Source organism: Ctenopharyngodon idella, chromosome 24 (genome assembly GCF_019924925.1).
Source record: "Ctenopharyngodon idella isolate HZGC_01 chromosome 24, HZGC01, whole genome shotgun sequence".
Classification (NCBI taxonomy): domain Eukaryota; kingdom Metazoa; phylum Chordata; class Actinopteri; order Cypriniformes; family Xenocyprididae; genus Ctenopharyngodon; species Ctenopharyngodon idella.
The window spans coordinates 714,148-739,829 of NC_067243.1; the positions used below are offsets into that span (position 1 = coordinate 714,148).

General features: G+C 40.7%; 2 long non-coding RNA genes across 3 annotated transcripts in view; both read right to left on the minus strand.

Annotated features, from left to right (window-relative positions):
- Positions 1-25,682, minus strand: part of LOC127506561 (uncharacterized) — a 133,278-nt gene that overhangs the window by 14,995 nt on the left and 92,601 nt on the right. Inside the window, exon 4 of one of the 2 annotated variants that reach the window (XR_007928020.1) lies at positions 13,637-13,651. The exons of the other annotated variant lie outside the window; for it this stretch is intronic. This is a non-coding gene — a long non-coding RNA (uncharacterized LOC127506561). Of the gene's footprint in view, positions 1-13,636; positions 13,652-25,682 lie in introns of those variants that run through there. 2 annotated transcript variants of the gene reach the window in all.
- Positions 15,369-17,203, minus strand: LOC127506565 (uncharacterized). Its single transcript, XR_007928025.1, has 2 exons — positions 16,972-17,203; positions 15,369-15,863 (listed from the first exon to the last, which is right to left on the minus strand). It is a non-coding gene; the product is annotated as an uncharacterized LOC127506565 (long non-coding RNA).

The window sequence follows — 25,682 nt, forward strand, 5'->3', positions numbered from 1 at the left end:
AAGTGAAAACTGAAACAAAGTCCAAACTGAGTGAGACTGTGACAGATTCATACTCACAACAAATTCATACTCACAAAACAAAATGGCATCCACCTTCCTACAAACATCCCACATAAATATAACAGGTTTCAGGTCAAAAACACTCAAAGTAAAGCCACTAAACTCACTTTCACTGTACAATTCAACAAACAACTAGAGTGACAAACAATTCTTTGGGCCCCGGACACAGGAGAGATCTGTGTGGAGGAAATATCCTCAGTCTCTCTCCAAGTGAAGGTACTGTGGGTCTCTTTACTCCAGGAGTCTGTTCCAGAAAACAAGGTTAACTTACCGTCACATAAACCCTGAACTCTTGGTTGATTAACCCAAACCATGTTTACTCGAGGTATGCTGGTTCCAAACCCGCAGTCTGGAGTAAGTTCACTCAAGCCAGAGAAACTGACCAAACAACATTCTCAACCGAGCGCCGAATCCAGGAGTCAAGGAATGGCGCACACAAGGAATAAAGTATACAGCAAGAGACCCCCCGGCTCTTAATCGTGTTTCCTGGAGGATTTTTCCTAAGAACAGAGCTCAGTTTAACTGTTCAGGACAAACAAGGGACTCATGAACAACCATCACAAAACAAACAAACAGTCGTGGATCATTCTGAGGGGTATTGCACAAAAGCAAGATAAGGGATTAAGCTGGGATTTTCCAGTTATCCTGGCTGAATTTAGCCCTGACTCAGCTGCATGAAAGCAAGCTAAATTAAGCTATATTAAGTTACTATGGAGATTTATTCTTTGCTCCAGATCAGGCTAACAACCAGGCTAAGATTAATCCTATTGATTTATCTGTTAGTTCTGCTGTCAATCCTACTAGAAATTAACGTGTTTCAGTCACTCCACGGTCTTCTGTAAATATGTTGCATCATTTTAATTATCCTGCATTAAAATACTAGATATACTGTCATTCATCTAATTACTGTTATTTTACTGTTATTATGAAGACTGCGGTTCATATTGCTGTCAGAGGTTTGATGAATACATATATTTGTAATGAAGAGTAGGCAGAATGGGGATCCATTTGCAGCTTTATTTAGAATAAACACCAAGGCAGACAGGGGCAAAGGCAAAGACATAAACAGGAACAGGCAATGGTCGAGGCAGGCGGCAGACAAACAGTATCGGGTCACAGGCGGAGATCAGGGCAGGCGGCAAGCAAACACAGTCCAGTATACAGGCAAGGTACAGGGCAGGCAGCAGAGAATCACAACGGGTAAACAGTCCAACAGTAACAGAATAAACAGTCCACAAGAAAACGCTCAGAAATGATCACCGGGGCAAATCAAGACTTCGCGGTGAGTGTGTGTGTGTGTGGCTTAAATAGTGTGAGCGTGATGGGGTGCAGGTGTGTGCGCAATCAGTCCCAGGAATGAGGGCCTATGGGAAACGTAGTCCGAATGGGAACAGTCAATATTCGGGTGATGGCTCCCTCCGGTGGTGCGGAGGAGGAGGCGAGGGAGCCACATTCGTGACAGAGCCCCCCCCCCTGCGAGCAGCTCCAGACGCGAGGAAGCGGGCGCCGGGGTCTACCACGTGGTCGAGGGGCCAGTCTCTCCGGATGCGCTCGATGAAACTCGTCCACGAGTGATGGGTCCAGGATGTCATCCGCATTGACCCAGGATCGCTCCTCCGGGCCGTACCCCTCCCAGTCGACTAGGTATTGTAGTCTTCTACCCCGGCGCCGGGAATCGAGTAACTCTCGAACCTGATAGGCTTCCTCGCCTTCGATCATCAAGGGTGGGGGGTCGTGGGCTTTGGCTCCCTCCGGCTCTCCTCTCGGACCACCAGAGGGTTTCAGCAGCGACACATGGAAAGTGGGAGAAACACAGTAGTTAGCAGGTAAGTCAAGACGGAATGATACAGGGGTAATTTGTTTAGTAATTTGGAAAGGCCCTACAAACCTGGGACTAAGTTTTTTGCATGGGAGTCTTAGGCGCAGATCCCTCGTTGACAGCCAGACCCACTGCCCCACGGCGTATTCAGGGTTGGGGCGATGATGTCGATTGGCCTGTACTTCTTGTCTTCTCACAGCACGTTGAAGGTGATGATGGGCCAGGTCCCAGGTCTCCTCGCTTCGCTGCAACCACTCGGTTACCGATGGCAGGTTGGACGGTTCCCCGGACCAGGGAAAGAGAGGCGGTTGAAAGCCCAGGACGCACTGGAAGGGTGTAACACCAGTGGCAGGTTTCCGCAGAGAGTTTTGAGCATACTCGGCCCACAACAGGTAACGGCTCCACTCTGATTGATTCCGCTGACAGTATGTGCGTAAGAATCTGGTGAGTTCTTGATTCATGCGTTCGGTCTGTCCGTTGGATTCTGGATGGTATCCTGAGGTGAGGCTGATGTTGATGTTTAACTGTTTAAAGAAGGCTGTCCATACCCGGGATGTGAACTGTGGGCCCCTGTCAGACACGATGTCCTCTGGCAGACCGTAGAAATGGAAGACGAAGTTGCATAGGGTCTCTGCTGTCTCGAACGCCGTGGGCAGCTTGGGCAGTGGTATGAGTCGGCATGCCTTGGAGAAACGGTCGATTACTGTGAGGATCGTGGTGTGGCCACGGGATTCAGGGAGATCAGTGACGAAGTCGATGGCTATGTGGGACCAGGGGCGTTGTGGAATGGGCAGTGGTTGTAATAGCCCTGCTGGGGCTCAGTGTGGAGTTTTGGAAGTTTGACAGTCTGTGCACTGGTTGATGAATTGGGTGGTGTCTGCTACCATGGTGTCCCACCAGAACCGGTTCTGCAATAGGTGTAGGGTGGCAGTAATGCCTGGATGGCCTGAGCTGGGGAAATCGTGAACTTGATGAAGCAGTTTATTGCAGGAGGTGCACAGGGACAAAAGTGCGGTTAGGTGGACTGGTTGGTGGTGGTGCGGTGTGTTCGTTGGCTTGTGAGATTTCGGTCATGATGTCCCACTGGACTGGGGCGAGCAGCAGTTTGGCAGGGATGATGCTCTCTTCACTCTCTGTCCGCTCCACCACCTCTGCCTGGCGAGATAATGCGTCTGCTTTAGCGTTCTTTGAGCCGGGTCTGTAAGTTACTGTGAACTGGAAACGGGTGAAAAACATGGCCCATCTTGCCTGCCGAGGGTTCAGACGCTTAGCAGACCGGAGGTATTCCAGGTTTTTGTGATCGGTGAGTATGGTGAATGGATGTTGTGCTCCCTCCAGCCAGTGGCGCCACTCCTCCAACGCCACCTTCATAGCCAGAAGCTCCCGGTTGCCTACATCATAATTGCGCTCTGCTGCCGACAACTTTCTGGAGTAGAACGCACATGGGTACGTTTTTGCAGGATTACCTTGGTGCTGTGAGAGTATAGCCCCGATGCCCGTGCTGGAGGCGTCGACCTCGACCACGAATGGGAGTTCTGGGTCTGGGTGGCGGAGAATGGGTGCAGAGGTGAACCGCTCCTTCAGAGCTTGAAAAACGTGCACTGCTTCGTGGGTCCAGGAGAGGCGTGTGGTTTGTCGCTTAGTCATGGAAGTTAGAGGCGCCGCAATACCACTGAAGTTTCGAATGAATCGCCTGTAGAAGTTGGCGAACCCCAGGAATCGTTGCAGTTCTTTCAGCGTGTGTGGTTGCGCCCACTCCAGCACCGCCCTTACTTTGCTGTCGTCCATCGCCACCCCCTCCTGACTGATGACATAACCCAGAAATGAAGTAGAAGTACGATGGAACTCACATTTCTCCGCTTTGGCATACAATTTGTGCTGGAAGAGCCGCTGCAGAATGGCCCGGACATGTTGGACGTGTTCTTCAAAGGTTTTGGAATATATGAGGATGTCGTCGATGTAGACGATGACCCAGCGATTAAGCATATCCCGAAAGACGTCATTGATGAATGATTGGAAGACGGAGGGACTGTTGGACAGCCCGAACGGCATAACAAGGGTCTCATAGTGGCCGGTGGCAGTGGAGAAGGCCGTCTTCCATTCGTCACCCTCTCTGATGCGAATCAGGTTGTAAGCGCACCGGAGATCTAGTTTAGTGAAGTACTTGGCTTGCCTTAGCTGTTCCAGGGCTGCGGGGACCAATGGCAGAGGGTAACGAAACTTAACGGTGATATCGTTCAGTCCACGGTAGTCTATGCAGGGTCGAAGACTGCCGTCCTTCTTTTTGACAAAGAAGAAGCCAGATGCTGCCGGAGATGTCGAGGGTCGGATGAACCCCTTGGCCAGTTCTTCCTCAATGTATGCTTTCATAGCTGCTGATTCTGGTTGAGACAGGGGAAATATTCTGCCTTTGGGGGGCGTGGTACCTGGAAGCAGATCGTTGGCGCAGTCACTGGAACGGTGAGGAGGTAATTCGGTCGACTTGCTTTTGCTGAAAGCAACCGCCAGATCGGCATACTCAGCGGGAATGTCGGGCTCGTCAGGGTTGGGCTCGTGAACTGAGACGACCTGGACTGGTATGGGAGTGATCTGTTTCAGACAGCACTCGTGACAGATGGCGTCCCACTAAACGATCTGGCCCTCCTTCCAAGAAATGAGCGGGTTGTGAGTTCTGAGCCACGGGAGACCAAGGATAACTGGATTGTTGGGTGAGTGAATTACGTAAAATCGGATGCGTTCTTGGTGAAGTACTCCCACACTTGCAGTGTGAGTTCAGCGGTGATGTGCGCTATCCTTCCTCCTCCGATGGGTCTCCCATCTAGCGCCTCCACTGTCAATGGAGAATTGCAGTCCGTTAATGCGATGTTGTGTTCAAAAGTTGTCCAAAAGTGCGTGCGTAGTTATACATAGATCATTCACTGTGACTTGAATGGGTATTTTGAGGCAGTTGAGGGGATAGTCGGTGGAGAGTGGAGGACTCACCGCTTTCGGGTTGGATGGATTGGGTCGGATGGGGCAGTTGATCTTGACGTGGCCTGCTTGGCCGCAATACAAACACAAATGAAGCTGTCGTCTCCTCTCCCTCTCTTCTGGACGAAGCGGGGTGTATCCAAGTTGCATGGGTTCAGACGTGGGAGTTGTCAGAGTGGGCAGACGGGCTGAGCATCGAGACCGGAGGAGATTATCGATGTGAATGGCCAGCTCAATGAAGTTGTTGAGTGATTTTCCCTCGTCGCGGCACGCGAGCTCGGCTTGAAGCTCTAATGACAGTCCCTTGCGAAACAACAGTTTCAGCGTGTCTTCGACCCAGTTTGTTTGTGCGGCGAGGGTTCGGAAGCTGAGAGCGTATTCGGCGGCTGTGTTTTTACCTTGACACAGCAACAGCAGTTGATCTCCCGCGCTCTTGCCTCCCTCAGGATGGTTGAAGACCTCTTTGAAGTTTTGCAGGAAAGCCGAGAAGGTGAGAAATACAGATCCATCCTCTCTCCATACAGCCGTGGCCCAATCCAGCGCTCATCCCGTCAACAGAGAGCAGACCAAGGAAATCCGACTGGACTCGGTGGGATAGAGAGTGGGTTGTTGGTTGATGAACAGCGAGCATTGTAGAAGAAAACCCTTACATCTCGCGGGGGTTCCGTCAAACTTCTCCGGGAGTGCGAGGCGTGGATTTACGGCGGGAACGGCCGTGAAGGCCTGGCTGGCGGGAGTCGCTGGCGGCGGCGTGGCGGCCTCGGCGGCGTCGAATCGAAGACTCTGTAGAGTTCTCACCAGCTCCTCGGTAAGAGAAGTCAGTCGATTCAGTTGGTGTTGATGTACCGCGAGCTGGTTGGCCTGGGCGGACAGCTCGGTGGAGATCTGCATGATTGCTGCTGGATCGCTGTTTGGCGAAGTCTTCTGTAATGAAGGGTCGGCAGAATGGGGATCCATTTGCAGCTTTATTTAGAATAAACACCAAGGCAGACAGGGGCAAAGGCAAAGACATAAACAGGAACAGGCAATGGTCGAGGCAGGCGGCAGACAAACAGTATCGGGTCACAGGCGGAGATCAGGGCAGGCGGCAAGCAAACACAGTCCAGTATACAGGCAAGGTACAGGGCAGGCAGCAGAGAATCACAACAGGTAAACAGTCCAACAGTAACAGAATAAACAGTCCACAAGAAAACGCTCAGAAATGATCACCGGGGCAAATCAAGACTTCGCGGTGAGTGTGTGTGTGTGTGGCTTAAATAGTGTGAGCGTGATGGGGTGCAGTTGTGTGCGCAATCAGTCCCAGGAATGAGGGCCTATGGGAAACGTAGTCCGATTGGGAACAGTCAATATTCGGGTGATGGCTCCCTCCGGTGGTGCGGAGGAGGAGGCGAGGGAGCCACATTCGTGACAATATTATTGCAGTTTGTTTTGATTTAGCCTATCATTTAATAAAGGATAATGTATGTCACTCTTTCATGTGTACATGTGTTTTATTTGGCATTGGTAGCACACACTGTGTGTTTATCTTCACAAATTCTAGTTCCACTTCACTGGATCAATAACTATGTAGTGTACTGGACATTCATGAGAAAGGTGGGAGACCACAATGTTTTTGGAGCTTTGGAGACAACAAATAACGATGATTAATACATTGTGTTACAGGTTCAGTGTGAATATGAGCCTTTTTTAAATGCTAAAATCATTACAGATTATAAAATATGTCAGCAGACACTATTCACCTAATTTGTACATTTTTTTTTTTTTCACCAATCAAGTCACTTACCAGCCTGAAACATGTTCTTGTAGTTAATCTTGACTTGCTGCCAGGTCCTTTTTTTTTTTTTTTTTTTGGCCAGACATGTTTGTTCTTTAAGAAGGATAGATAGATAAGAGAGATAAAATAGATGCACATAGTGGATAAGTGTTTGCAATTAATCTTCATGATAAATTTCTGAGTATCATGCATTGTTTTTTTTTTTATGAACAAATCTAAATGAACATATTACAAAATCATATTTTTTATGTGTATACTATGCAAAAACGCAATGACATCACAACGTCATTTAGCAACTTTTAGCAACAAATCGACCCGCCTTTAGCAACTTCCTCTGAAAATGAGTTGGCAACACTGATTATATGTTTCACCTCTTCATATGTTTCCATTAGAAGCTGTTGCTCACGGGTTTTATCCATTTTTGGATATCGATCCTGTGGTCTGTTTAAGAATGCCGTGAACATGCACGTATCCCGACTATCTAAACCTGGCTTGACATAGCTGAACGTACTCATCCTGGCTCAGCAAATGTGCAACAGACTAAGCCAGGATTTACTGATTAAACTAGGTCAAGCTGCGCTTTTTCTGTTATCCTGGCTTTCTTAATTCTTCTTTTGTAATAAAGAAGAATTAATTAATCAATTCTTCAAACGGTTGTAATAAAGGCGAGGGACGGATCTATACGCAGCGGTGTATATTTATTTAACAGAGCTCTATATACTTAGATCACTAGAAACAGAACAACCGCCGTATATTGCAATCATTATGAGCACAAGTTGTAATTGCTGCCGAATCATGAACACGTTTGTTTCTCCTCAACTGAGTATGACATTAAAGGATTAGTTCACCCAAAAAATAAAATAATGTCATTAATTATTCACCCTCATGTCGTTCCAAACTAGTAAGACCTTCGTTCATCTTCAGAACACAAATTAAGATATTTTTGATGAAATCCGAGAGGTTTTTTTTATCCCATATAAAGCAACGTAATTTCCGTCATTCAAGGTCCAGAAAGGTATTAAAGACACCGTTAAAATTGTCAACGTGACTACAGTGGTGCAACCTTAATGAAAGCAACGACATTACATTAAGGTTTGTTTTGTTTTGTTGGCAAAAACAAAACAAAAATAACAACTTTATTCAACAATCTCTTCTCGACCCTGTCAGACTCATACACAGTGAACGCAGTGCAGAGCTTCCGTGTCTATGTCCGAACGCCGGCTCAGTAATGGGCAGCATGACGCATGCCTGTGATGCTGACGCAGGAGCCGGCCAATACTGAATCAGCGTTCTGACGTAGAACCTGGAAGAGCTGCAATGTAAATAGTGTAGCAGAATGACAGGGAGAGATGAGTTTTTGAATAAAATCATTATTTTTGTTTTGTTTTTGAACACAAAAAGTATTCTCGTCGCTTCATAATATTAAGGTTGAACCACTGCAGTCACATCGACTGTTTCAACAATGTCTTTAGTATCTTTCTGGACCTTGAATGACGGAAATTTCGTTGCTTTCAATGGAGGATAAAAAAACCTCTTGGATTTCATCAAAATAACTTAATTTGTGATCCGAAGATGAACGAAAGACTTACGGATGTGGAACGACATGATGGTGAGTAATTAATGACAGAAATTTCATTTTTAGGTGAACGAACCCTTTAATAAATAGAGCTGATGACTTTGATGCCATCACTGATCAGTCTGACAGTTGAACTGAGTTTGTTATGAACTGTAACATGACGACACATTCAGTCAGCTGCAGTATCTCAGTAAAGGCTGTTGAACTGAACTGTTAGACGCTCCATTACTGACACTGCAGTTCCACACAGTAGAAGAGCACAGTGTGTTTTAATGCTGCTGGAGCTCATGGATGTTGTTCAGTACCAGAGAACTGAGAAATCTTCCACCCTGAACACTGATATTGTGTCATTCAGAAACACAATTAAACCAAAGAGCTGCTGCAGTTTATTACATCAACTAATAATGAGCCCAGAACAGTGTAGAATGAATGATAGAAAGTGTTCAGTGACCTTACAAAATATTAATAATGACCAAATCAATAATATACAGGATTCTGTCAATAGACTTCAGAAATGTGTGTATAATTGTTTGACATGTTTCACAACATGAGGAAGTTGTTGGAAAATGTGTTTGTGACTGATCTACAGTCTTCAGGATAATGATTTAAATAGAGAGAGTCACTTTGCATTGTCACACATGCTTCAGTGCTCTGAGAGTGTTTATAGTGCTGTGAGTTTAACACTTCATGACTGAGAGCAGAACAGAACACAATCTTCATCATCACACAAGACAAAAGAACAACAATGAACAAAATCACCTTCTTCATCTGGACTCTCACACTGTTTGCTCAAGGTTTGTGTAATGCAGCTCTACAATTATTCTCTTGAAATATTAAATGTTTATAATTTTAGATAAAAAAACTTTTAAATTTATAATTTTATTTATTTATTTACTACTTCTTCTTGTTCTTTCTCTCAGAGTGTAGAGGACAGTACACTGTAACTCAGAGTCCATCAATAACAGCAGTTCAACCAGGACAAGAAGTCAGAATAAACTGTAAAACCAGCAGTGCAGTGCACAGTGGTAGTTACTTACACTGGTACTTACAGAAACCTGGAGCAGCTCCTATACTCCTCATATATTATGCAACAAGCCGTTATACTGGAACTCCATCTAGATTCAGTGGCAGTGGATCTGGCACTGATTTCACTCTGACCATCAGTGGAGTCCAGACTGAAGATACAGGAGATTATTACTGTCAGAGTTGGCACTATCTAAACAGTAAAGATGTGTTCACACAGTGATAAAGAGTGGTACAAAAACCTCGGTCAGTCAGACGTCACAGTGATGCACTGATACAGCTGAGAGATACTGCAGCTGCTCATGGAGCATCAGAAACACAATGGAAATGTTTCAAATGCACTCTTGATCATGTGATATTTCTTAAAGAGGCCACATAATGCTCTTTAACATGTTCCTTTAGTGTATCTGTAGGGATCATCCATAAGCCCAACAACAGAATCCAAATGTGTGGGTGAAGGTATAATGCATGAAGATCTCTTACTTGAGCTTCTGTAAAGTTCACTTTATTTAGTCTGACTCCAGTTTCGAAAGATTATTACATTTAAACTGTGTTTCTAATTAAGAGCTAACCATATATATATATATATATATATATATATATATATATATTAGTTATGTATTAATTTAGATATTTGATTTACTGGGTATCCCATACTTTCAGTTATTCGTTCATAGGGTACTTTGATGGCTTGGGTAGAATATTTCCTTAACCAATCCCCTCTAACCGTCAGTCTACTATGAGCGACAGATGGAGAGGTGCGGTAGATCCTTTTCTTATTTAGTTTTAATAGCCTTGTTCAGACACACTCTGTGAGTTTAAATCTAGACTAAAAACACAAAATCTCTTTAACCTGGCATACACATAACACATTATCAGTTTGCAAATATTAAATCAGTAGGAACTGGGAACACTTCCCAGAACACCCGATGTACTTGGTACACCATAAGAGGAATGGCATCTACACTAATATTAGTCTCTCTGTTTATTCTGAGGTTACCGTAGTCAGCCAGATCCGATCGTGTCATCTAGACAATTTCTGGTGAAGGCCTCGCCGACACGACAGCCAGAGGCACAGATCCTCACAAAGACCACAAGAACCAGACAAGTCCTCCACACAGACCTCTATGGCCAGCTTTGTCTCCATACTGGCGTGATGAATCTGATCCAAAAGAACTGGATGAAATATTTTGAATGCTTCCGATCCGTAATCCAATTACTGGCTTGCAATGCAGCCTGAATCATAATCACGCTGCGTTCTTTGGAAATGTCAAGCTCACTGTATTGCATTCACTTATCCTGAGCCTAACAGAAGTGCATTTGTCCACTGCACAGGTGATTATGATGGGCTCCTGCTTGGAGACAGGGGCTATATGGAGACAGGCAGCATTTTATGACAATGTCCCGACCACAAACCCGTTACAATGCAGCTCCAGACAGGACAAAGGCACACACTGAAATGACCTTTGTGAACTGAAGGGAAGATTTCAGTGTCTGAAAAGTCTGAGGGTTGCACCTGACAGGGTGTGTGATGTTACTGTTGCATGTGCCATAGTCCTCAACACTGCCAGCATCAGAAAAGAGAGGACACTGTGGTGGAAGTGCAGCCTGATGATGAGCTCCAGCCACCGCTCTTGGACCAACCTAGTGACAGAGCTGCACAGGACAGAACTGTGCAACACCATTTTAATTATTGACCTTGAATAAAAGACAAGACAAACATGCCTAGGCCCATGTGCATTTTCCCCCCTTACTTTGGACAGGACAGTAGAGAATAACAGAAAATGGGGGGGACAGAGGGGAACAGCATTAGCAAAGGATCTCAAGCTGGGATTTGAAAATTGAGTCACCAGAGACACAGTGGAGTTATATGTCAGTGCACTAACCACAGGGATATCAATGTTTATTGTGCATTTTATTTCACTTTGAACACAGATGATTACAAACTGTTGCACTTTTTAACTTTTTAATGTAAAAAGATGAAGTTACTCCATATTCCACACTTGCTTGGGAAGTGGTAAGAGTTATGGTGTATTATCTATAACTGAAGTATTGCAGTATGTACCAGCATCTCTTCTTGTTTTAACCACTTTTGTGTTCCCTGGTGTTAATAAGGTTTTGGAATTTAACAGCCAATCCCAGTGCTGCCAGTCAAGTATTCTACTATCCATATATATATATATTATATCTTTTTTCAAGCAACACATGAACGCCTTATCTCAGATAACTCAATCCAGTTATACTAGTTAAATTCACATGTGTATTTGAGAACCTAACTAGCCACAACATAATTAGCGAGATTAGATGATCTTGTATTTGGCATTTGATCTCAGAAGCGCTTTATGAAAAACAGAACCAGGAATCAAAGAACATGAGAAACAAGAAAACACACTGTGTGAAATACTGTATCTTACAATGTGCTGGACTTTCTTATTCCAGAAATACAGTAATTTCAACCGTGTTTTTAAGCATCTCTTTTTATGTTCAAATACCAAAAGACATTTTAAAGTTCAATAAAAAACAACTGTATTTCTCTGAGATGAACTGCACTCTCTAAATGAAGTTCTGCAGTGTAGAATGAAACTTTTATTGTTGCTTCTACTGATTCACACAGCCTGATCTGATGAATCTCAACTTGATCATGATGAACAATTGCAGAATTAACAGTGATTAACAATAAAACATTAGAATGTTTATATTCTAATATACTGGACAATGTATATATATATATATACTGTATATACATTATTTCATTAGTGTTGTACCTCATAGCCAATCACCTTCTCCTCAATGAGTCTTTCGTGGATATCATGAGTAAAGGTGACCTGAGAATCATGACTCCTGCCTCTGTGCTTTGAAATTAGTTACGGATATGATTGTGAATGTAATGCTGATGACTTTGATGCCATCACTGATCAGTCTGACAGTTGAACTGAGTTTGTTATGAACTGTAACATGACGACACATTCAGTCAGCTGCAGTATCTCAGTAAAGGCTGTTGAACTGAACTGTTAGACGCTCCATTACTGACACTGCAGTTCCACACAGTAGAAGAGCACAGTGTGTTTTAATGCTGCTGGAGCTCATGGATGTTGTTCAGTACCAGAGAACTGAGAAATCTTCCACCCTGAACACTGATATTGTGTCATTCAGAAACACAATTAAACCAAAGAGCTGCTGCAGTTTATTACATCAACTAATAATGAGCCCAGAACAGTGTAGAATGAATGATAGAAAGTGTTCAGTGACCTTACAAAATATTAATAATGACCAAATCAATAATATACAGGATTCTGTCAATAGACTTCAGAGATGTGTGTATAATTGTTTGACATGTTTCACAACATGAGGAAGTTGTTGGAAAATGTGATTGTGACTGATCTACAGTCTTCAGGATAATGATTTAAATAGAGAGAGTCACTTTGCATTGTCACACATGCTTCAGTGCTCTGAGAGTGTTTATAGTGCTGTGAGTTTAACACTTCATGACTGAGAGCAGAACAGAACACAATCTTCATCATCACACAAGACAAAAGAACAACAATGAACAAAATCACCTTCTTCATCTGGACTCTCACACTGTTTATTCAAGGTTTGTGTAATACAATTTTTACAATTATACTCTTAAAATATTAAATGTTTATAATTTTAAATGATAATTTTTAGAATTGATAATTTTATTTTTATTATTTTTTTCTTCTTGTTCTTTCTTTCAGAGTGTAGAGGACAGATCACTGTAACTCAGAGTCCATTGATACTAACAGCTCAACCAGGACAAGAAGTCAGAATAAACTGTAAAACCAGCAGTAGAGTGTATGATGGTGTTGAGTTACACTGGTACTTACAGAAACCTGGAGAAGCTCCTAAACTCCTCATATATGCAGCAACAAGCCGTAATACTGGAACTCCATCTAGATTCAGTGGCAGTGGATCTGGCAGTGATTTCACTCTGACTATCAGTGGAGTCCAGACTGAAGATACAGGAGATTATTACTGTCAGAGTGCACACTATCCAAACAGTGTATGGGTGTTCACACAGTGATAAAGAGTGGTACAAAAACCTCGGTCAGTCAGACGTCACAGTGATGCACTGATACAGCTGAGAGATACTGCAGCTGCTGATGGAGGATCACAAACAACACAATGGTGTATCAAACCTTTCAGAAATATTATTTATTTATTTTGATGTACTAAGCATGTAACAAAATCTTTATATTATATAAATGTTAGTGGTGCTTGGAACTGCAAAACTTGCCACTACAATGTAATCGAACTGCAGGAAATTCAGTCACTTTAATTGCACTTCCATGCTTCATCACTAGATGGCGTGTCTGTTACATAACTGAGTTCTCTATCTGTCAGTCACTTTGACGTTGTGTCGATGTGATGACACTAGTGTAGTGTTTCTCAACCTTTTTTACTCGATGGCCTCCTCCTTCACCAGATCAATACTGTAGTGCCCCCCTAAGATGCCTGACGTTTCCTCTTATACTGAACTTCCACAGCAAAGAGAGAAAAGTGTTTGTATTTAAGCCTTTTTATGTCAAAATGACCTCTGCTTCCCCGTCAACATACAGCATGAGCGCAAACAATAAACAATAAATCTGCCTATGGTGTCCCAGTAATTGTTCCAGATTAAACCACTGAAAATACAACATTACATACAACTTTTGCTGAAATTAACTCAATTATAGAATTGTTGCTTTATTCCTCTATTGCATGGTGTCACCCTCGGGCAACATAAAAGGTTTTTGGACTTCACACCGGATCTATATATGACACGTCTGTTCAATGAAATGAGGGACTGAAGTGGGTGCAGCCTTTTCTGTTTATCCACATTTCATGATGGATATATTATCAGGGACCCCAGAGGGTTAAATAAAAACAAACAAAACAAGCCCTATAATTTAATAAAATAACACATATTATGAAGACACTTTATATTTAATGGTATTAGATGATTTGATAGTTGCATTTAATAGATTACAACTTCAATAAAACATTTTCATTTTGTTTGTAACATTGTATTTGAAATGGTAAAACATTGTTGACTTATCTTAAGTGTCTGAATTTCTGAGGAACTCTTATAGCGCTGCAGGACTAGCCTACAGCAAACACTGAACCAGACTATTAAATGTTGAGCAAGGGATCTCATTGGCTGCAGGATCAGCAGAGACCAATCAGCCTGAGTCATTTGGTATTGATGTGATTGCTTACAGACTGCATGTAAAGGACCGATCGAAGCCTGTGCCATCTTCAGTTTCATGACCGAACTAGATTTCTGACATGACAATTCTTGGAGAGTTTGTCATGGTAATGAATATGACAATGTTAATGTGTTTGGTCTGCTGCTGTTGATTATATCTGCTGTAGAGTACAGAACTTTCCACTGCCAAAACACACACAACATGCTGCTGCTGTACGAGCAAACATGAATCACCCCATAGCAGATCTGGACAGGTGGAGCTGGGGGAGGTGGAGGGTTTCTGAAAGTACACTGCACTGCTACAGCAAACAATAGACAAGTGTTTGAATGTTGAGCAGCAAGATCATTGACTACTGATACAGCAGGAATCATTCAGTTGTGTCCTGTAGAGAATGATGTGTAAATGTGTATGTCTGACTCTGTATATTTACTGTTACTGTGCTTTGGCAATGTAAAGCCTTTCTTTTAACCCTGTCAGTCAAACTGTTGAACTCTGAATGTATATCGTCCTGATCTCTCTTCTGTCTTTTGCATTCAGAGGGTGTTTTACATGAGCGGCACATGCTTCACTGCTCTGAATGTGTTTATAGCTCTATGAACTGAACATGACATGATCAAGAGCTCTTCTTCATCAACCAACAAACATGACTAGTTTTAGTTGTGATTTTCATGACATTTTCATATATATTTTCATCACCACATTTTCAGCAGAAGTGAAACTGGTGTGTTCCAGTCCAGATCATGTGACCAATCAAACAGTGAGACTGAAAAGCCCATTTGCATTGTCAGGGTGGAGTGATTGTGATCCTCTCAGAATAGAGCAGCTCTGTCTCCAGAGACCATGTTCAAACCCCAAGAGCTTTATTTGACATTTACATCAAGTTTGTGAAAAGCACCTGCATCTTCATCTGTTAGTTGAATGATGTTGTCAGACACAAAGTGAACTTGTTGAGAAGCTTTATTGAATGTTACAGCAGATTGAAAGATCACACAGTGCTTTGACACGCCAGCTCTCTTTCAGTATTGAGTTGTAAATCACTACAGCTGCAGCACTAGACTCATGTGAATCCTGCCTGACACAGGACACTCAGATACGGCTCATCTTCAGGAGAGAAACATCAGCACTCAGAGCTCTTGTGGAACGAGACCTCATGAGGAGCTCCATCATGTGTTACTCTGCAGACGTACACCTCTCCCTTTTCCCAGCGTGCTTTGCTGAGGGTCAGGACGCTACTGCGGCTGTAGCGGCCGTCCCGCTGGCTCTCTGCGCTGGTCACGACCCCCTCGGTGACCTCTGACCCGTCCAGTGTCCAGCTCACCAGCGCCCCCTGTGGAGAGTAAGAGCTGAGCAGGCAGAGCAGTGCGGCTGAGTCTCCAGAGATCTGCAGAGAAGAGGGCGGCAGCAGAGACACTGAGGGCTTCACTGTGGGACCAGCTGCAGGAGACAAACACAACACATTCACAAACACAAAGAAAACACACTGTTTCACTCACAGCATTTCAACAGCAGCAAAAATCATGACAATCTGATCCTTCATGTCATTCAACATCACTAGAGCTGATATAATATACAATATACAAACTACACAATCACTATATACATTTAAATCAAACCTCAAGAAGTTAAATTAAACGTTGTAACACACTGACTGCTTTAATTCCAGCAGTTTTAAACTCCAACACCTTTAAGTTCTTAAACATTAAGTTCTTAAATTTTACTTGAGATATTCAGCTCAAAATGTAACTCAATTTCAAACAGAATTAAAACAACTGAATCATACATATATTTTGTTTGTATTAAAAAACACTAACATGAGCAAAAGAGATTCAGTATCATTGACTGAACTACAGAAAATATCAACATTTACAATCTGATGCCAAATCTCTTTTTTTCCCACATGATATCTACAATAAAAGATGAACTATATGAACACAGTGTAGAAATAAATTAAGGAAAATTAAACTAGTAATAAACTGATTAAATTCACAGTGAGACACATTATGGAACAATTTTTAGATTTTTTTGAAAGGAATAATGTCATTCTTCTGAATGAATAAACATGACAATATTAATTGTTTTAGATTTAATAATTACAAAACAATATCAGTAACACTTTACTTAAAGCCTTTATACACAATGAATTATAAAAGTATTTTTAATGCATTAATTAAGCATCATTATACACATTATACTGCATGTATGATCTCATGAATAATTAATTAAGCATTAAGTTATAACACATAATATCATCTATTCACTGTTACACCTTTAGGAAGTATAATGGGGTAAAACAAATTGCAAACAACCAATTTCAGATGTAACATTGAATTTGTCAATATAATGGCTTTTAATTTTGGTTACAATTATTTATGAAAAGGCATTATTTATGGATACCTTCATAACACATTATACATAAATGCTTCAAGTACAGTTTCAGCACAATATTATTATAAAAAAAAAAATGTTTTTGTTTCAACTGTAAAACACTTTCTGAATCTAAATTGTATTTTTTTTTTAAAAATTGTTAATTAAAAGGACTTACCGAGCACCAGTTTAGTTCCTCCACCAAAAGTCAACCACAGTGATACAATCTAATGAAACGGTCGTACAAAAACCTCTATTCCACTCGAGTGAACACAAACTCCAGCAGAGAGAGAGAAACAACACTTCAACACACTGATATTAGAAGAAACTCAGATCTTCTCAACACTCAAACATTCAGTTTGGACAAAATGCTTTCTGATATAACACTGTGTAAAGAAATATATCTGATGATCTGTGACCTCTGAGGTGACCTTTGACCTCTTTTATCATGGATGATGTTGTGAGTTTCTCATAATGATCTTCTGTTCTTCATATGAAGCTCAATCATCATGATTCACAGAAAAACCTGCAGCTTCAAATAAATTAATCAATAATTCTGAACATTTCATAAGCACATTGTTTAATCTAGTGTCACATGACCTGATTATGAGTCCTGATGAACATGTCAACCTTCATCAAAATACCATTATTTTTTTTTTTTACTCTAAATACAGTAAAACTTTTTCTCATTGTTAACATGTTTTTAAAGATGTAGTACATTACTGTACTCACAAAGAAATAATTATTGTGTTTGACAAATATGTTTAAAATGATCAACTTTCATGATACTATAGTCATTTCAAGGGCCTAAAAAAATCTTTTATTTTTCTTCCTTAAGTTGGCCACCATTTTGAGATCACATGACCAGCTGAATGCTGCTCACTTTCCCTGCGTCCCAATGTCCATATTATCCATCCTAAATAATATGTGAGATTAAAATAAGTGTGTCCCAAAGCATAGTATGTTGGAAAGGGTATGCCAAAAGTCCCCGGATGGTCTACTATTTCCGGTAGATTTTGGAAGTGTGGATCCGTGCACACTACAAAGGCTAATATTGCCCACAACCCATTGCGCTTTGGATGAGGATTCAGTTCAGAACTACAAACACGAGTAAAAAGTGTTAAAGTACAAAACATGGCGGATATGCGCGACCGACGCTGAGAGGTTTGAGTGACTAATAATCAGTTCAACCTGATAGAAAATATTTATTTAATGTTATCCGTGTTATATTTCATCTGCAATACCAATGTGGACTTTTATAAAGATCCGATTAGCCATTAACTTTTAAATGCATCATTATGCATTAATATGAGGAGAGTTCTCCACATGACAGACCCGCGACTGCAGATCAACGTGCTACTGCATTTCTCTCTGATACGGTAGGAAATTAGCTGAATGAAATGTGGAGGATGTATGATGATTGACAGGCCAGTTTACGGTGACAGGATGCGACAGAGAGCAAAGATGCAATTGTATGACGTGATAGTATGTCCCAAAGCTTGTCTACTCTTTTGCTACACACTCAAAAGTATGCATTTTTTGTTCACAGAAAGAGTACATACTTTTAGGGCGTAATATAAGTAGGCGAATTGGGATGCAGCATCAATCTTGGTCACATATTATCAGAAACATTCACCTTATATAAATCAATCATGAATGAGAGTGAATAGATTATTTCTACAGCGGCACTGAAAGCTGAAAATGCTTCATCCACACTGACAGATGTTCATATAAAGTCAAAGACTAGTGTCTTATCAGTCTGTCAAACATAAACAAAAAACATTTTATAATTAAAATTAAAAAATATTTACAATAATCAATATTTACAGTTATTACAAACAACATCAATATTAGGTTGCACTTTATTTCGAGGGTCACTTTTGATATTCTACTAACTATAAGTAACTTGTCAACCTCTCATTAGTGTATTAGTAGACTGTAGTAGACTGTTAGGTTTGGGTTCAGTTAAGTAGAATAAGTTGACATGTAGTTGTAAAGTTACTTACAGTCAGTAGAATGTCTAAAGTAGACCACTGAAATACCAAATCTTATATGTAGAGAGTTTATTAGTTTGTTATCAGCACACTCTGTTGTAAATCCTGCCCACTTCTTTGCATTGTCACACATGCTTCAGTGCTCTGAGAGTGTTTATAGTGCTGTGAGTTTAACACTTCATGACTGAGAGCAGAACAGAACACAATCTTCATCATCACACAAGACAAAAGATCAACAATGAACACAATCACCTTCTTCATCTGGACTCTGACTCTCTGCATTCAGGGTAAATATCTTGTATAAATATCTTGAAAAATAAACAACCACATCTCATTTACAGTCCAATAACCATTAATGACTAAAATATGTTAATTTCAGAGAGCTGGGGACAAGTGACAGTGACTCAGAATCCAACAATAAAATATATCAAACAAGGAGAAACTGTTACAATCAGCTGTAAAACCAGTCAGCCGATTTCTGGCTGTAGAGACTGTGTGTCTTGGTATCAGCAGAAACCTGGAGAAGCTCCTAAACTCCTCATTTATTACATAAGAAGCCTTCAGTCAGGAACTCCATCTAGATTCAGTGGCAGTGGATCTGACTATGGCAGTGATTTCACTCTGACCATCAGTGGAGTCCAGACTGAAGATACAGGAGATTATTACTGTCTGAGTTACCACAGTGGTACAGTGTTCACACAGTGATAAAGAGTGGTACAAAAACCTCGGTCAGTCAGACGTCACAGTGATGCACTGATACAGCTGAGAGATACTGCAGCTGCTGATGGAGGATCACAAACAACACAATGACAATGTTTAGCAAAGTTTCGAAAGACTTTAAAGGTAAATGTAATATATAAGATTTAAATACATTCTCTTAACCCAGTTTATTGTTCATTGACTACTCTTAGTATGCCATTCATAGGTTTATTTCCCCTTAATGTGTAAACATTGAAACTCCCAGGCACCATCAAGACATTGAGAGCGTCCGCTCAGATCCGTCAATCTCTTTCCAGATGAGACCATGACTGACACGTTACATGTGAAAATACCTTCAGTTACAGAGTGAAGGCCAAACTTCACTGCATTTAGACCCACAAAGATTAATCAGGTCTTGAACGTGTCAAGGCAAACAGGGCATTGGATCCTCCTACAGCACTGGCCCTCCAATTCTGAAGGGGGAATTAAACACAAAGTAAAACACAAACAAACACACACTTTACACAATATTTGTACATATATCTGTAAAAGACTTAATCAGCTCGACATGTGCTGCCAAAAAGCAAACAAAAACACAACAACAACCGAACCTGTTCTATGCAGTCAATGGGGCGCTGCGTCCGACAGCAGGAGCAACCTGGTTTAGAAACTTCATGAACCACAAGCAAATTCAAAATAACTAAATACAAAAAAGAACACAAATTAACAAATCAGTTAAATCACAATACAGTTAGAACAAGCAAAAACAAATCAATCCCAAAAGAATGAGAAAAAAAAAAAAAACTTACTGGTGGATAACTGCCCATTGTACACCCCCTCAAGACTTTGATTTGAGTTGATACATACGAATGTTCAAAATTAGGAGTAAAGCACCAGGCGGCAGGCCAGACTAATGACCCGGCTGATCCCACAAGTGTCGCATGCTGGAAGAAATTGGTTAGGATTAACGAGTAAACACAGTGCGATATCACGGTCAAACTAATAGTGCTGATCTGATGGTCCGGTCCAGCAGCTCAATCACAAAGGCTGATCTCACACAGCTCCAAAGATTGATCCCAGAAACAATATAACGGCCACGAGAACACAGTTCGATGTCCAAGCAGTCATCTATGGTGAAGCAAACATGAACGGCAGACATCCAAGCAGCAGTTTAAAGGGAAACCAAAGACCGCTGCAACGTCTCTTGCATTGACTCACACATTAACTGTGTAAATACAACACACTCCAAGAGTAAGGATCACTAGCTAGGTCACTAATAAGCAACCAAACCCATAGTAGAAATGTCTGTCAAATGGCGACTCCCATAACACAGGGAACTCCATGGTAGATAGAATGCATTTCCATGGAAACAGCCATCACTAAAAGCATCCCACAAATGCTCCTCAATCCACACTACAATGAAATAATGTAACCCTGCATGGCACAAACAAACAGCCCACATCACGGCTGAATACTCCTACCTCTCGGACATTCACACGGTGCGCCGGAAATCCTGTAACTCCGTCACTGACGCTAGGCAGACGCACTTCTGCATAATGTCAATACTGACGCTTTTATATTCCACCAAACAAGAGCACAATTAAAACCCGCCCCCTCCACATCTATCTGAAAAGGTAGAAACACTTCTACAACCACACAAAAACATGATGGAAATCTATAGATCCCCAGTTGATTTAGCTTCAAAAGACATTGATTCATTAACTGGGAATTACCATTGTGTTGGTTTTGTGTGGTTGTAGCAGTAGTTTCTACCTTTTCAACAGAAATGACCTTTATCAACTCTAGAGGTCCCATCCACTTGCATTATATGGACTCACAGAGAGGAATTATTTCTTTAAAAATGTTTGTGTTCCTCTGAAGAAAGAAAGACATTTACATATGGGATGACATGAGTGAGTAAATGTGAGAATTTTCCTTTTTGTGTGGAGTATCCCTATAACACATGATGAGGAGAGCATCAACTGTAGCACAAATGAAGAGTAAATGAGAGAAGAGTAAATATGACCTTACCTCTTCAATCTGAAACAGTGCAGTCCTCAAAAAACTGGACTGCTCTGTACCACATTTCTCCTTGTGTAGGCGAACGTTTTAGACAACTTTTCTTTTACTACTGATCCGAAATCAGTCAGTAGCTCACATCATTTTTCAAGGCTTTCATCTGTTTCTCCAGTTGGATTAGCAGGGCAAAAGTTAACCTCTGCTCTCTTCGGTTTCTTCACATTTTTGGCTAGAAAGCATTTATCCCTGGTCTTGTTCTTCAATGAATTCAGAGCAACTTCTAAAGTGTTACACTTGTCATGTTATCACCTTGCTTTTATGACATGCTATTTCATTTGTGTTATGTACTGTATTGCAATAACATGGCCTCGCCCCCTTTGTTGTGTGTTCTCAGGGGCGGGGTTTATGTAAATTGTAGGGTTAGTGATGTCACCAATCCAGGAAGAAGCTCGTTGTAGTCCCTACCAGCTGTTTGTTGTAGTCCTTAAACAGAATTCTTTAAAAGAAAATATCTCCCTTTGCTTTGAACTTTGAGCATCGTAACTTTGCAGATGTTGTTTATGCTCAAACAGCAACATTACACACTAACTAAAGTTAAAAAAGTCAAATCATAATCAACCACCCCTTTAAGAAATGTGCATTGTGCAATAAATAAATACTCCAAATAAAGTTTAATCATAATTTTATATCAGTAAGTTCTAAATGATATGTCAATAAATATGTTAATGGATTTGAAGGATACTTAGTTTGAAATAAATGTATTTTAAATAGATTTTGGTATCCACCTTATTCCTACGCCCATGAAGCTTTGTGCGAACTATGGGTGGAACTTCTGTTAAGCTGTAAACAGTCAGTGAAAGACTCGCTCTATGAAAGAAATAATACGTTTTTTTTTTTTTTTAACTGGGTACGAGATGACATTTTTCTACTCACCCTTCAACCAACGAACATTAAAAGGACATTTAAAAGTGTAAAAGCATCAACAAGGTACTTTCAACAGGCCATGAAAAAGCAAGATTCTTTCCACAGAAATAACGGACGGGTTAAATATAACTTTAGTGATATATATCTGTATTATGTAATATACGTTGCCTTTATAAAAATGTCCATGAACTTCAGCATTGCGTGATACTATTTCAAAGTGATTTCCATCATTTTTACAGATAATAAATTGTATTTACCTGTGAAAACAAACCTAGAAAGAGACGTGAGGCTTTGAGGAGAAAAACGAGAGATTCTTCGTTCATTCCAGTGAATTATTAATGGGATATATCGTACATTATATCGGAAGAACAGACCACAAATGTGCAGTATATGTTGTCCTTTTTCATACTATTACAGCGGCATGAAAGGGACAAAAGAAAATAATCACGAGGATAGAAAGCAGCGACTGAAAAGAGCTCTTGCCATAGATATTCGTTATAACATGTTACGTTAAAATACCAAGCGTTACGTTATTCTCATGATGTCTGAATATAAAACATGAAAGAAAAATTGACAGCTCATTCAGTCAAACTGACAGATAAGCTTTATTTGTAGGGCAACCTTAATTTCAGTCTTTTTAAACGGAAGTTCCCCAAACTAGAAGTGCAGCCCATAATTTGAAACGCAGTAGGCTAGTCAGGAATAAGGTGGATAGGGGCAGCATGGGAAGTGGGAGTGCTGTGGACCAGCTACACCAGCACAGTTTTTCTTGACCAGTTAGACCAGCACTAAACCAGTCTGGACCAACATGGCATTCATGCTGGTTTATGCTGGATTTTTCAGCAGGGTGAGTTGACATTATCGTCCCACTCTCTTATCTGTCACCTTCCTCCAATGCATTAAGTATGGAGGTGATATTAATATACTTCCCTCATAATTCAGGAATGGGTGAATTGTCAGAGCAGAAAGTGGACTTTGTCGCTATTAGAGTCCCACTTTCTTATCTGTCGCCCCTCCAGCACAAGTCAGTGATAGTGTAGACGTGGAGCTGAACTCTACAGGCCCTTCAGGAGCAGGTTTGGACACTAAACCAATGAGACAAACATTATAGTCTTTATCCACCTTGTTTTTAACATAAGAGCAGCTCGGCCATTTGTAAATTGAATGTGTCTGGCTTCAGGTGTCATTCGCTTCTGAAGACTTTGGGAAGAGAAGATACAATATGCTTATTCTTTGTCATTTATTTATGAGTGTTTCATCAACTTTGGGCACCTAATATCCCAGGGGTTGAATTTTATTAAAATATAACAGATATAACTTTTGTCTTTTTGTTATAATCCTTTAACCAGACTATCAATGAGAAACAAGAAGTTAAATCAGACTTTATAAACATTGTATTTCAAGCTTGTCAATTCTTTGGATATGTTTATTTTGGGAATTGTCTTTGAAATGTCTTTGAGAGTGAGCTGTAGTCTTCAGGATAATGATTTAAATATTGAGAGTCACTTTGCATTGTCACACATGCTTCAGTGCTCTGAGAGTGTTTATAGTGCTGTGAGTTTAACACTTCATGACTGAGAGCAGAACAGAACACAATCTTCATCATCACACAAGACAAAAGAACAACAATGAACAAAATCACCTTCTTCATCTGGACTCTCACACTGTTTGCTCAAGGTTTGTGTAACGCAGCTCTACAATTATTCTCTTGAAATATTAAATGTTTATAATTTTAAATAATATTTTTTTTTTTTTCTTGTTCTTTCTCTCAGAGTGTAGAGGACAGTACACTGTAACTCAGAGTCCATCAATAACAGCAGTTCAACCAGGACAAGAAGTCAGAATAAACTGTAAAACCAGCAGTGCAGTGTATACTAGTAGTCGTTTAGCCTGGTACTTACAGAAACCTGGAGAAGCTCCTAAACCCCTCATATATGATGCAACAAGCCGTTATACTGGAACTCCATCTAGATTCAGTGGCAGTGGATCTGGCAGTGATTTCACTCTGATTATCAGTGGAGTCCAGACTGAAGATACAGGAGATTATTACTGTCAGAGTTTCCACTATCCAAACAGTCAATATGTGTTCACACAGTGATAAAGAGTGGTACAAAAACCTCGGTCAGTCAGACGTCACAGTGATGCACTGATACAGCTGAGAGATACTGCAGCTGCTCATAAACACAATCACACACAACACTGATCACAGACAAACACTAATAACACTAGATCATCTAAATGAACATAAATTTGCTTGAAGCTCATCAGTATTTTTGCACATAACATGAATATTTTGTTGATGTGATCATGGCTTTTATTACAGTAAGGACTGTTATTGTTTTATTAGTGTTTCATAGTAAGGACTGATTGCCAAAACCAGTTTAATAATATGATTGTCATAATTTAATTACATTTTTATATTTTTTTTTTATAGGATGATTGTAGTGATGTTTTCATTTGTTGTATGTAGAGATTGTGGATCTCTTCTGTTGTGTTTGTCTCTTCTCCATCTTCACTCTCAGTGTTTTTCATCATCTCTCTGTTCCACATGATGTTCACTTGAGTTTCTCTGTAAATTATATTCAATGTTCTGAATTCAATCCAAACATGTTCTCAAGCTCAACTCTTCAACAGTGAATGTAAGCCACATCTTCAAATCTCACACCACTGAATGATTTACTGTCAGAGACTGGGTTGCTCTCCTCAAATATGTCTCAACATCGTCTCAAACTTTGCTCAGATTTGCCAAAGTCTGAAAAAGTCCATTTAAAGTCCAAATGATCTGAGCTCAAGTTAACTTTATTGTTCATTCTGTTTGTCACGGAGCAGAAATTTGTCTTTGACACTGGTGTCATACATATACATAAATACATCCACAGAAGTGCTTAACAACACGACACACACTGACACACAAACACAGAAATAAACAGAATTACACTATCCACATCATTCCTAACATATTTCCAAACATCCCACAACAATAAAAATTCATCTAAACAATCAATTAAAAAGCACTATATTGCCAACCGTTCTCTTGCATTATTTCAGAAAATAGTGTGATTTATAATAATCACTGCCATTGGGACAAATAATGTTTTATACGCATTACTTCTGGCCAAAGGAATTTTGAGTTTTCACTCAGATGCGAGCATTTCAAAACCAGAGTGAAGGGGGTGAGTACGGTCTTTAAAAATCACAATTGACATTTTTTTTTTTTTTTTTTTCCATAAAATGATCAAACAAGTCCTAGAGT